Source organism: Prosopis cineraria, unplaced genomic scaffold (genome assembly GCF_029017545.1).
Source record: "Prosopis cineraria cultivar Desert tree isolate PC_DT_omini unplaced genomic scaffold, ASM2901754v1 PC1642, whole genome shotgun sequence".
NCBI classification, from domain to species: Eukaryota; Viridiplantae; Streptophyta; class Magnoliopsida; order Fabales; family Fabaceae; genus Prosopis; species Prosopis cineraria.
This window is the reverse complement of record NW_026556967.1, coordinates 19754-29431: the sequence shown is the minus strand read 5'-3', so window position 1 is coordinate 29431 and position 9678 is coordinate 19754.

The following is a 9678-nucleotide window of genomic DNA, read 5'->3' as shown; positions in this document are numbered from 1 at the left end:
GTAAATGAAATTTACAACAAAAAATTTGTGAATGACATTCAAAATTTATTTGTTTACAATAAAATGTTCTTTTATTTACATAGCCCACACGCTTCACACTTATTGGATAAGAGGAAATTTACAAATCAAATTTGCAGCAAAACATCCGTAAAAAAAAAAAAGATCAAAAACTCTTTTATCTTCAACAAAAGATCCATTTATGCATAAAGGAAAAATTTTGCCTTTTTGTCAAAAAATTTTATTGCAAAAAGAAAAAGAAGTCATCCGCATGCAAAATCAGTTAAAATTCTATAGAGCCTATAATGCAAATATATTAATTACAGGGCCTATAGTCAATTCTCCCGGAAAATTTAAATGTGTAAAAAAATCATACTATCCAAAAGATGTAAATGAAACGTCTTAAGAAAATATATTAGCTAGACAGGTATAAAATACAAAAAAAAAAATATTCATGCAATATAAAAAAAACATAATTATGCTCGTAAAGATGAAACTTATTCCTCTCATTTCATGTATAAAAAACACACTACATGTAATGGAATTTACAACAAAACCAATCTTTTATACTATACTCTTTCCTTTAAACTATAAACATTTTGAATCAACTATTACTTTCAATAAAATAGTTGTTTATTTTTAAATTAATCTTATTTTTTTATATTAATCTCTTTAAATACCTCATAATAAATATAAAATTACTATCCATAAAATTTTTTTAAAAAAATAATAATTATACTTAAAAAAATTAAAATATTTTATATTTTTAAATAGAGGAATATAAAAAATATCCTTTATTTTCACACATCAGATGTTGAAAAACATGTCTAATTAGTAAAATCTGCAACAGACCAATCATTTCAGGCATTATTTTTTATTTAATTAAAAATTGTATTATTTTTGACATCATTGTCTTTTAACATCTCGGTCTTATTTATAGAGACAAAAAAATACTCCATTTTTATATATAAAAAAATTATATCACATGATTTAAAAAAAATCAATAATTTATAACAATTGTATTTGAAAATAAAAAAATGAATTAAAATATTTTATATTAATTATATAAGTACACATTAATTATTTCTCGTTGATGTAAATTATGAGAAGTAATTTAAAAAATATGTAATAAATGTTTTATTGGAATGGGCAACTTGACTTGTAAAAAAATTTCCACATTTTAAATTATAAAACACTTTTAGACAAAATTTCACTTGCCAATAACCTTTATTAAATACAATTAACAATATTTTTAAAAATAAAAATATAAACTTTTAAAAATACCCTTCATTTAATAACCTTAAATTCATACCTAATTAATATTAAATAGAGAGAGAAAAATGTAATGTTGGAATAAGCATATTTAATAAAATCTTAATTTTTTTTAAAGTATTTTATATTTTGGAACAGCAAATCATTCTCAAAAGTATTTTATAATTTAAAATGAAGAGAGTATAAGTTAAATGTGGTAGTTTCGCTGACTATAAAAATGGAAGAAGTATTTGTTTTGGACATATTCATAAGAGACACAAATTATTATTGTATCTATATTTACTTTTTGATCTTTATTAAACATCGAGAATGTTATTAACTGCTGTATAACATATTTTATTTTTAAAATATGCATATTTAATAAAAATAAAATTAAAAGCTTTTAGATTTTTAGACAATAGTTAATAAAGACTAGGATTTTGTTTTTTTGTTTTTATAAAATAGATTGAGAGAGAGTTATAAATAAAATTAAAAGGAGTGGGCGCACGTATAGCATGGCCAAAATACATCCGTGGGTATTGAGGAAGGAAGCTTGACGGAAGTGTATTGCCAGCTTTGCAGATCCGCCGGGCAACAAAAGAGATTTTGAAATCCGAGTAAGGGGGACTGATTCTGGGAAACATGCCGTTCGTTGGACACTGCGAAGGCGATAAATAAAGAAAACACAGAGAAGGCCAGGATAGTAGTGCCTGTAATTAATGAACTCATAACGAGAATGCTCTGCAGTCTGCACCCTCATTCTCTTCTTATCTTCATAAATGTGTCATGCTATACATACATATATATATATATATATTACACATTCAAATCCTCACAAGTACTTTGATCAACTTCATCCTTACAAACCTGGATGCCATTTTTGGACAAGGCAAAAATCAGTCACTGGCCTATGCCCTCTCGCCGCTCTACCCTCGCTCATTAATGTCATCTCGTGTATTACCATATTTTCACTTCAAGTCCTTTACCCACGGCCTGTATTCTACATGTCCTCCACAAAAACTACAGCCACGAGCTTGGAAAACCATCATAGAGGGAACTGACTTATTGTCATAGACTCGTGGGAATAATGACGCTATACACGCTCCTAACACGCGCGCGCACATTTGCAGCAGTCTTTGATTTTCAATAGTGACAAGTCTTTGTTTGTATTATTATATACTCACTTTATCTCTCTACATAAAATATTTTTAATTTAATCACATATATTAATAAATTTTTTATTTAATTGAATTCTCTTTAAATCAGAATAATTTTTAATTTTACTCTTAATAATATCAATTAATATAATCGTGATAATAGATAAAGCATACAAATAATATCTCTCTCTTTTTCTATAACAAGAGTAAATTATTTGATTATTCAAAAATATCATGATACTTCTTATATTTAAAGATAAAATAAATTTTTAAAAATACCTTATATACAAAAGTTATGAAGGAGTATACATTTGTGTGTGATGGGGAGATTCACATAATTACACAATTTTACAAAGATAAAATTGGCCTCAGTTATAAAGTATTTCCTCATTCCCTCTATATAAAGTGTTTTAATTAAATTTTGCTTATCAGTAAAAGTTTGTTAGTTAGTTGAAAATCCATAAAATCAAAACATTATTGAGTTTTACCCCTAAAAAAATGTCATAATTAATATTATAATGGTGGGTAAATCACACAATTAACATCTCTTATTCTTTTCAAGATAAAATTGAAATTGTTTAATTACTAAAAATTATTATGATACCTCTTATGTTTTAGGATAAACAAAGCTTCTAGAAAGCACCTTTACATATATAGGGATGAAGAGAGTATCTTATAAAAACATGAAATAATATAGTACCATTTAATGCTTACCACTTAATTCTAACGGAATTACTGAGACTTGAGAATACACAATGATCTTGTACAAACACCAAAATATATGTTCTTTTTATAATTTCACTAGCTACATTTTCCATGCTAATTCATATTATTTTAATTAACGAATAAAATTAGAAAATGCAGATATTTTAATAAAAAAAAGTAACATAGCGATTTTGTTAATTTATGTAAAAAAATTTAAACACGTTAGAAAAATAACCGGAGAAAATGTTAATATAGAAATTATATTCCGGTAAGGCATCAATATAATAGGAGCTGCAGAGCTAATGTCATTGGCACAAGGATTATTTGCTTTCATTTTATTTTAAAATTTTTGCAAATATAGTCTTTATTATATAATTAAATCAAACAAATAGCCTAACATTTATATTATATTTTATATTAAAATAATTATTATATTTATTAATAATATATCGTTGTATATTAATGATAAACCTCTTATAAATTTTTAAATTTTTAACGATAATCTTTTCATATATCAATATGAATCGGTCATACATGCTTCTAAATTTTTAAAAATTTGATTCATATTTTCTTTCTTTTCTTTTTAATTATTAGATCAAGATTTGAACAGTTTAAGATGTGATGTCTTGTAAAAATATTATTAGAGTGTTAAATTATAAAAATAAATAATTAAATTTAAACTGTTAAAATTTAATTTGAATAGTTTAAAAATTCAGTAAAAATCAAATTAAGAATGTTTTATAGAAAATAAATCTAAACTATCAAAAATATTAATTTTAATGGCTAGAAAAAAGAAAGGGCAGGAAGAGAATGGAAAGAAGAAGAGAGAAAATCCTGCTCTCAAAGAGAAACTTGATTGAGAACATTATCATTTTTTCTATAGGTCATATATATATGTGTGTGTATTATACACACACCGTCCCTGCTAACATCAATTCATATTCACACTCATATTATTATTAGCACACGTAGAAGAGAATAATGTGATGTCGTTTTCGCAAGTGACTAAAATGTCATTATTGGACTGGACATGTTTACCAAGGAGGCTGAGAGAGTAAAGTGATTAATTGGCCAAACATGTTCATTACACTTGGTGTTGACTTCTTGGCTTTTACAAGTTACCAATCCACTTATTCCGCCGCGAGGCTTCCTATAGATAGCATGAAATTACCCCGGCTTTCTTTTTTTCTATACTCTCTTCGCACCATTATATAAATTATTTTTTTAAAAAAAATTATTTAATGTAAAGTATAAGATATTAAATAAATACTATATAATTTTTTAGCTGTACAGTTGCACTCATATTTTATTAAGTAACTAATGATAATTTAAGATATAAGATATTGAGTAGGTATTATATATATTTTTAAATATACCTTTATTTTATTGAGTACATGTTCTACGTAAGTGTGCATTTTCACTCATTCCATTATTTTAGTGAGCAATTGTATCCTTTCTCTTTTACTCCCTTCCCACCATCATATAAGCTATTTTTTAAAAGCTTTATTTGATTCAAAAAAAAAAATTAAATAAGTGTTTTCTATATATACATATTTCAATATATTTTTACTTTATTGAATAATTCATGATGGTATTTTTTTTTTGGATGAAAGAATTAATAATAATATTTTGAATGAGTCAATATTATATTTTTATATTTTAAATATAATTAAAAATTTATAAAAAAAAATTTATAAAATTAAGATTAATATAAACTAATTAATAATGATTAATATTATTGTTTTGAGGAGGGAGTACATTATAAAACTTCATCTATGATCTTTTCACTTGAACAAGGCCCAAAGAAATCATCGCATTCCAATTTATAAGCAATAATGCAGTAGTAATTATTTTATATTTACCGATATTATAATATAAAATGATTATAGGTATTGACTTTAAACTACGGGCATCACTTAGCCTCTGCAGATAATTGATATCGTATTAATTACACCCTTTCTGGACCAAAAAAGAGTACGATCTACATTATTACTTTTTTCCAACACGCCGCGCGCCAAAACCAACAGTGCTTGGACAGTGTCATTGTTATTTCTTGGTAAATAAATCTTTAAAAAAACATGATCGAAAGCCGTTAGATATGTGTGTTTAAAGTTTCGAAATATAATTATAATTATTGGCCAAAAAAAAAAGTTATAATTATTACTGCAACCTTTAACTTTTCACGATGACACAATAATAGTAAGTTCTGCAAGCTCTACTTTTGAGCTGCCAACATAAGACGGGAGCTTAAAAACAGGCAGGTGGTGGATGGGTTCATGCTTGTTTTTCGAGCACAGAGTGAGCAGTGAGTACAGCGTTCAGTGTGAACTAAAATAAACCCAAACACGAATTGGACAGCCATTAATGGTAAATTATATATAGGAGATAGTATTACTGCAACTCATGAAAGATTAGCCACTGCGTATAATCACGCAGACATACAAAGAACCATACTTGAAAGCTAAGAAAACAAAGGAAAGTAATTCAAGATCGAAGAAGGTCAACGACTCAAAGTATTATGTGATGTGCTCACATTGACGAAACTTGTTAAGAGAGATATCATTGGGAATTGTGCTAAACAAAACGAGCGTGATTGAAAAAGTTGACAACACCACCAAATGGGACCATTTTGAGTCATTTGTGCTGATCTGCGATTGCTTGTTTAGCCCAATATGCGAGTATCTGATTGTCCGCCTCCCAATATGCTGTGTTGAGCGATTCTCTGAGCAAAAGAAACCGGACGTTGTCTCTCACTCGAATGATGTGTTTGGAAATTTCGCAATTGCAATTATCATGACTGTCATGACTCTACACACACACACCACCAACACACAGCTTCCTGGTCTGCCCCTAAGCCAATAAACTTCAGTGGTCTAACACATATCATCAACGACTCCGGCTGGTCGGAAAATGATACTGCTATTTATATCTCAGACTCGGTATCTCACCGATTCTCTTATGAATATCAGAATTAATTAAGAAGTATAGTACATTCCACTTCTAATTGTCACTTTAGCTCGTTATTATTTTGAGACCCATAAATGTTAGATCTACAGTACATACAGGTATAAGTTAATGTAATAGCCTGAATTTTAATCCTTAATTAATTAGTGGAAATAATTAAGTTTAAATTGTTAAATGAAGCTAGCAGATGGCTAAAGGTTAATGTAGTATGTGATTAATAGAAAGCTAACGAATGTTTTGAGTTGTGATTTTAATTTTAGGATTAAGTCCAAAGTGAAGTTCGGCCACCCAAACATAAAAAAAAAATAGAGAGAGAAAAATAAATAAAAATGGCTCTTACTACATGCTGTAAAGCACGAGCAACCAAAACACAAAATTCACCTCCCTGTATCACCTATACAAACGCATGGTGCATGTGCTGCAAAACACATAATATGCTTTTTGTGGAAAAATAGTCACAAATAAGACTTGAAAAATAAAGGAAAATAAATAGAAAATGAGGAAGACGGAGAAGGCTACTAAGGCTTCAATCTAAGGAGATTAGAGGTGTTTCCAATCTACTAAACACCAAGGGTAAGTTTTCTAGCCCCTTCTTCTCCCTTCCTCACCCATTTTCTTATGTTTTTTGTTAGGATTTCATAAGAGAAGGCTATTTTTTTGTCTATATAAGTTATGAGTCCAAACTCATTAATTTAAATGAAATTAATAGTAGTTGTTTTGAGTATTTAAACTTAAAAATTATGAGTTTAGACATATGGTGATTGGAAGCCATTAATGTCCAAAAATAGGTAATAAATATGGATTATGAGGTTATTATGAGACATTAATGACCACTAAAAATGTTTGATGAAGCTAATAAGAGTTAAATAGAGTTAATATACTCAATGGGTAAGCTTAAATGTGAGAAATAAGGGCATTAAATATATTAGAAATGAAAATGAGAGTTGGAGGTGCATATTTGACAATGTTAATTGAGTTTGAACTTGATTAATTGTAAAGTAATTGTCCAAGCACCATATTTGGCCTGAAGAGCAAGCTTGAAAGCATATATTGAAGGTAAACCTTTGTCCTCTCAAATGTTTGAGATAATTAGGAAAAACTTACTTTAGATAGTTATTTGTTAATTGTGTTATAATGTGAAAATAGATTTATTTGCATGTATGATTAAAATTGTGAATATGAAAGCATGTTATAAACCATATGATAGTGTAATAACCATGATTTGGCCTAAAGATGGAGTTGAATTCAAAATGATTAGCCTTCTGGTGCACAAAGATTAGCCTTATTTCAATGTTTGTTAAGGAACTGTCCTAAAATTTTTTGAAGGACTAGAAATTAGCTATCTTCACCTGTTTGTTGAGGAGATTAGCTTAGAGTATATGACACTCTAGAGATTCAAAAGTAAGGAAAGTCATGGTCCGAAAGTAAATGTTGTGATTTTTGGCTGGCTTACACTTCACAATTAGTGAGATTGAGTAGTTCAATTATATAGATGGAGCCCTGATTGTTATTATAACCCACGGTTTCAATCAAAAAAATATAGGATGGTATAAGGAGGAATTGATCATACATATGTATATATCTAATGTACACATAGTTGATAAGTTTATGACAAGTCGTGATAACAAATGTGCCATTATCACATAATTATTTGTATTGTGACAATATGTTTGTGGATTGGGCCATTATTACATGTATGTCTGTATTGTAGCAATGTACCCTACAATTTTAAAATGTGAAATATGAAAATGAGTAAATTGTGAAATTACAACTTGTATAATATGAATCTTATATTTTGAGTATTCAACTCTCTTTTGTGTCCTTTAATCTATTGATATGCAACAACATAGGATAGGTGTATCTTAATTATTGAGTGATTATACTCACCCCTCTCTTTCTATATTTTACAGGCCCTAGCTCCGGTGTGAAAAGGAAAAAAGCTCTAGAGGCTTAGAAATTTAGAACTCCTATTGTAAAGCCTTTTAACTTCATTTATTTTTATGTAATAGTTAGAATATTGTCAATTACGATGTATTTTGTTTACCCTTGCACTATGTTATTGCTTAAAATCTTGAGATATATTTTGGACCCTAGGATGTTGTATATAAGTTTTTTAAGTGTTAATAGGCCTAAATACTAGTGCAAGTATAGGAATGTTGATTTGATCATAACTATGTACATTGATTGTAAAATGCAATGTTAAAACCTTCTCCTTTTATTTTTGGTATTAAAAGGGTTGATGAGTAAAAGTTCAAAATGATTAGAATTATGTGCCTATGTTGTGTTGTACAAATATTCTAAGTCATTTATGTGTGTTTTGGGTGTTGGGAATGACTTTTGGCACATATGTAGAGTTTTGGACGCTCTTGAATTGTGAAAAATGTAAAAAATGGTAAAAGTATTTTTGGGTGTTCATCTTCCTTGTATGAGATAATTTGAAAGAAAAACCTGTGCCATTAACTAGTTTATAAAAAAAGTTTTTCTTAAATATTTAGATCACTTCATTTAAACATCGAACAGAGAAATGAGACACCTAAAAAGTTGCCTTGCATTGTTGTCAAATGACACAAAAATTGCTATTTGATATATGCAACACGTTGCGACGTGTGATACAGAAAGGAACAGCTATGACACATGTGCATATATTGTGACACGTTGCCTTATTTTTTATTCATTGATATTTTTTAATTACTTTTGAGTCTTTTTACTATCATGAAATATCTCACTTTTAATATATTATTTTGTTTTGATTAGAGATTGGCTAAATACTTGTTTAGTAATTTTAAATTATGAAAACTTAAAATATTATTTTATAAATTACAAATTTAATTTAATTAGTTCAACTCAATGATTCTCTTGAATTTTTGTAGTTAATTGTAATAAAGTAAAGAGACTATACAACACTACCAGAAATTACAAACTGACGTTAAACCAAAGGCTGGATTCCGCGGACAAGATACTGTCTCGTATGAACCAAAAAAGAGGAATATCTTTTTCAGGTTTTTTCGAGTTAGTTTAAAGTCGAACTTAATGCATCCACTGTATATGAATTGGCAACGACAAATAGCAGCCGCGATAGCCTGACCTTGTGCTTGTGGTACAGCTCATTGAATGACAGCGCAACAAGATTGTTTGTCCGATGCAAGAAGATGCTCAACAATCCCGCGACTGAGGATAGCAAGCGTTGCAGCAGATTAAATTTTCATGTATTCTTTTTCGGGCATCTTAGACTTCCGTCGTTCATCAGGGCTTCGTTTATCATGATTCTGTTGGTGCAGTCTTCATCCTTATCATACACCAATCATTTTTTATAGCCTCATTGTTGCATAAGTCAGATTATCAATATCATCAGGATAAAAATAATATATAGCAGAAGGAAGGAAGGTCCTAAGCTATCTAAATAATGTGACTCATCCTTCATATCCTATATAATATATGAAGCCTGCGTCTGATTACTGATATTTGTTACTTCTTTTCACAACATACAGTCTCTCAGAAATAAAATAAAAATTATCACATATTTTAATCACAATTTAACACCCCCCCCCAAAAAAAAGAAAACATGCCTTCTACTTAATTTTGTTGGTATTAAAAATGTGTTTAA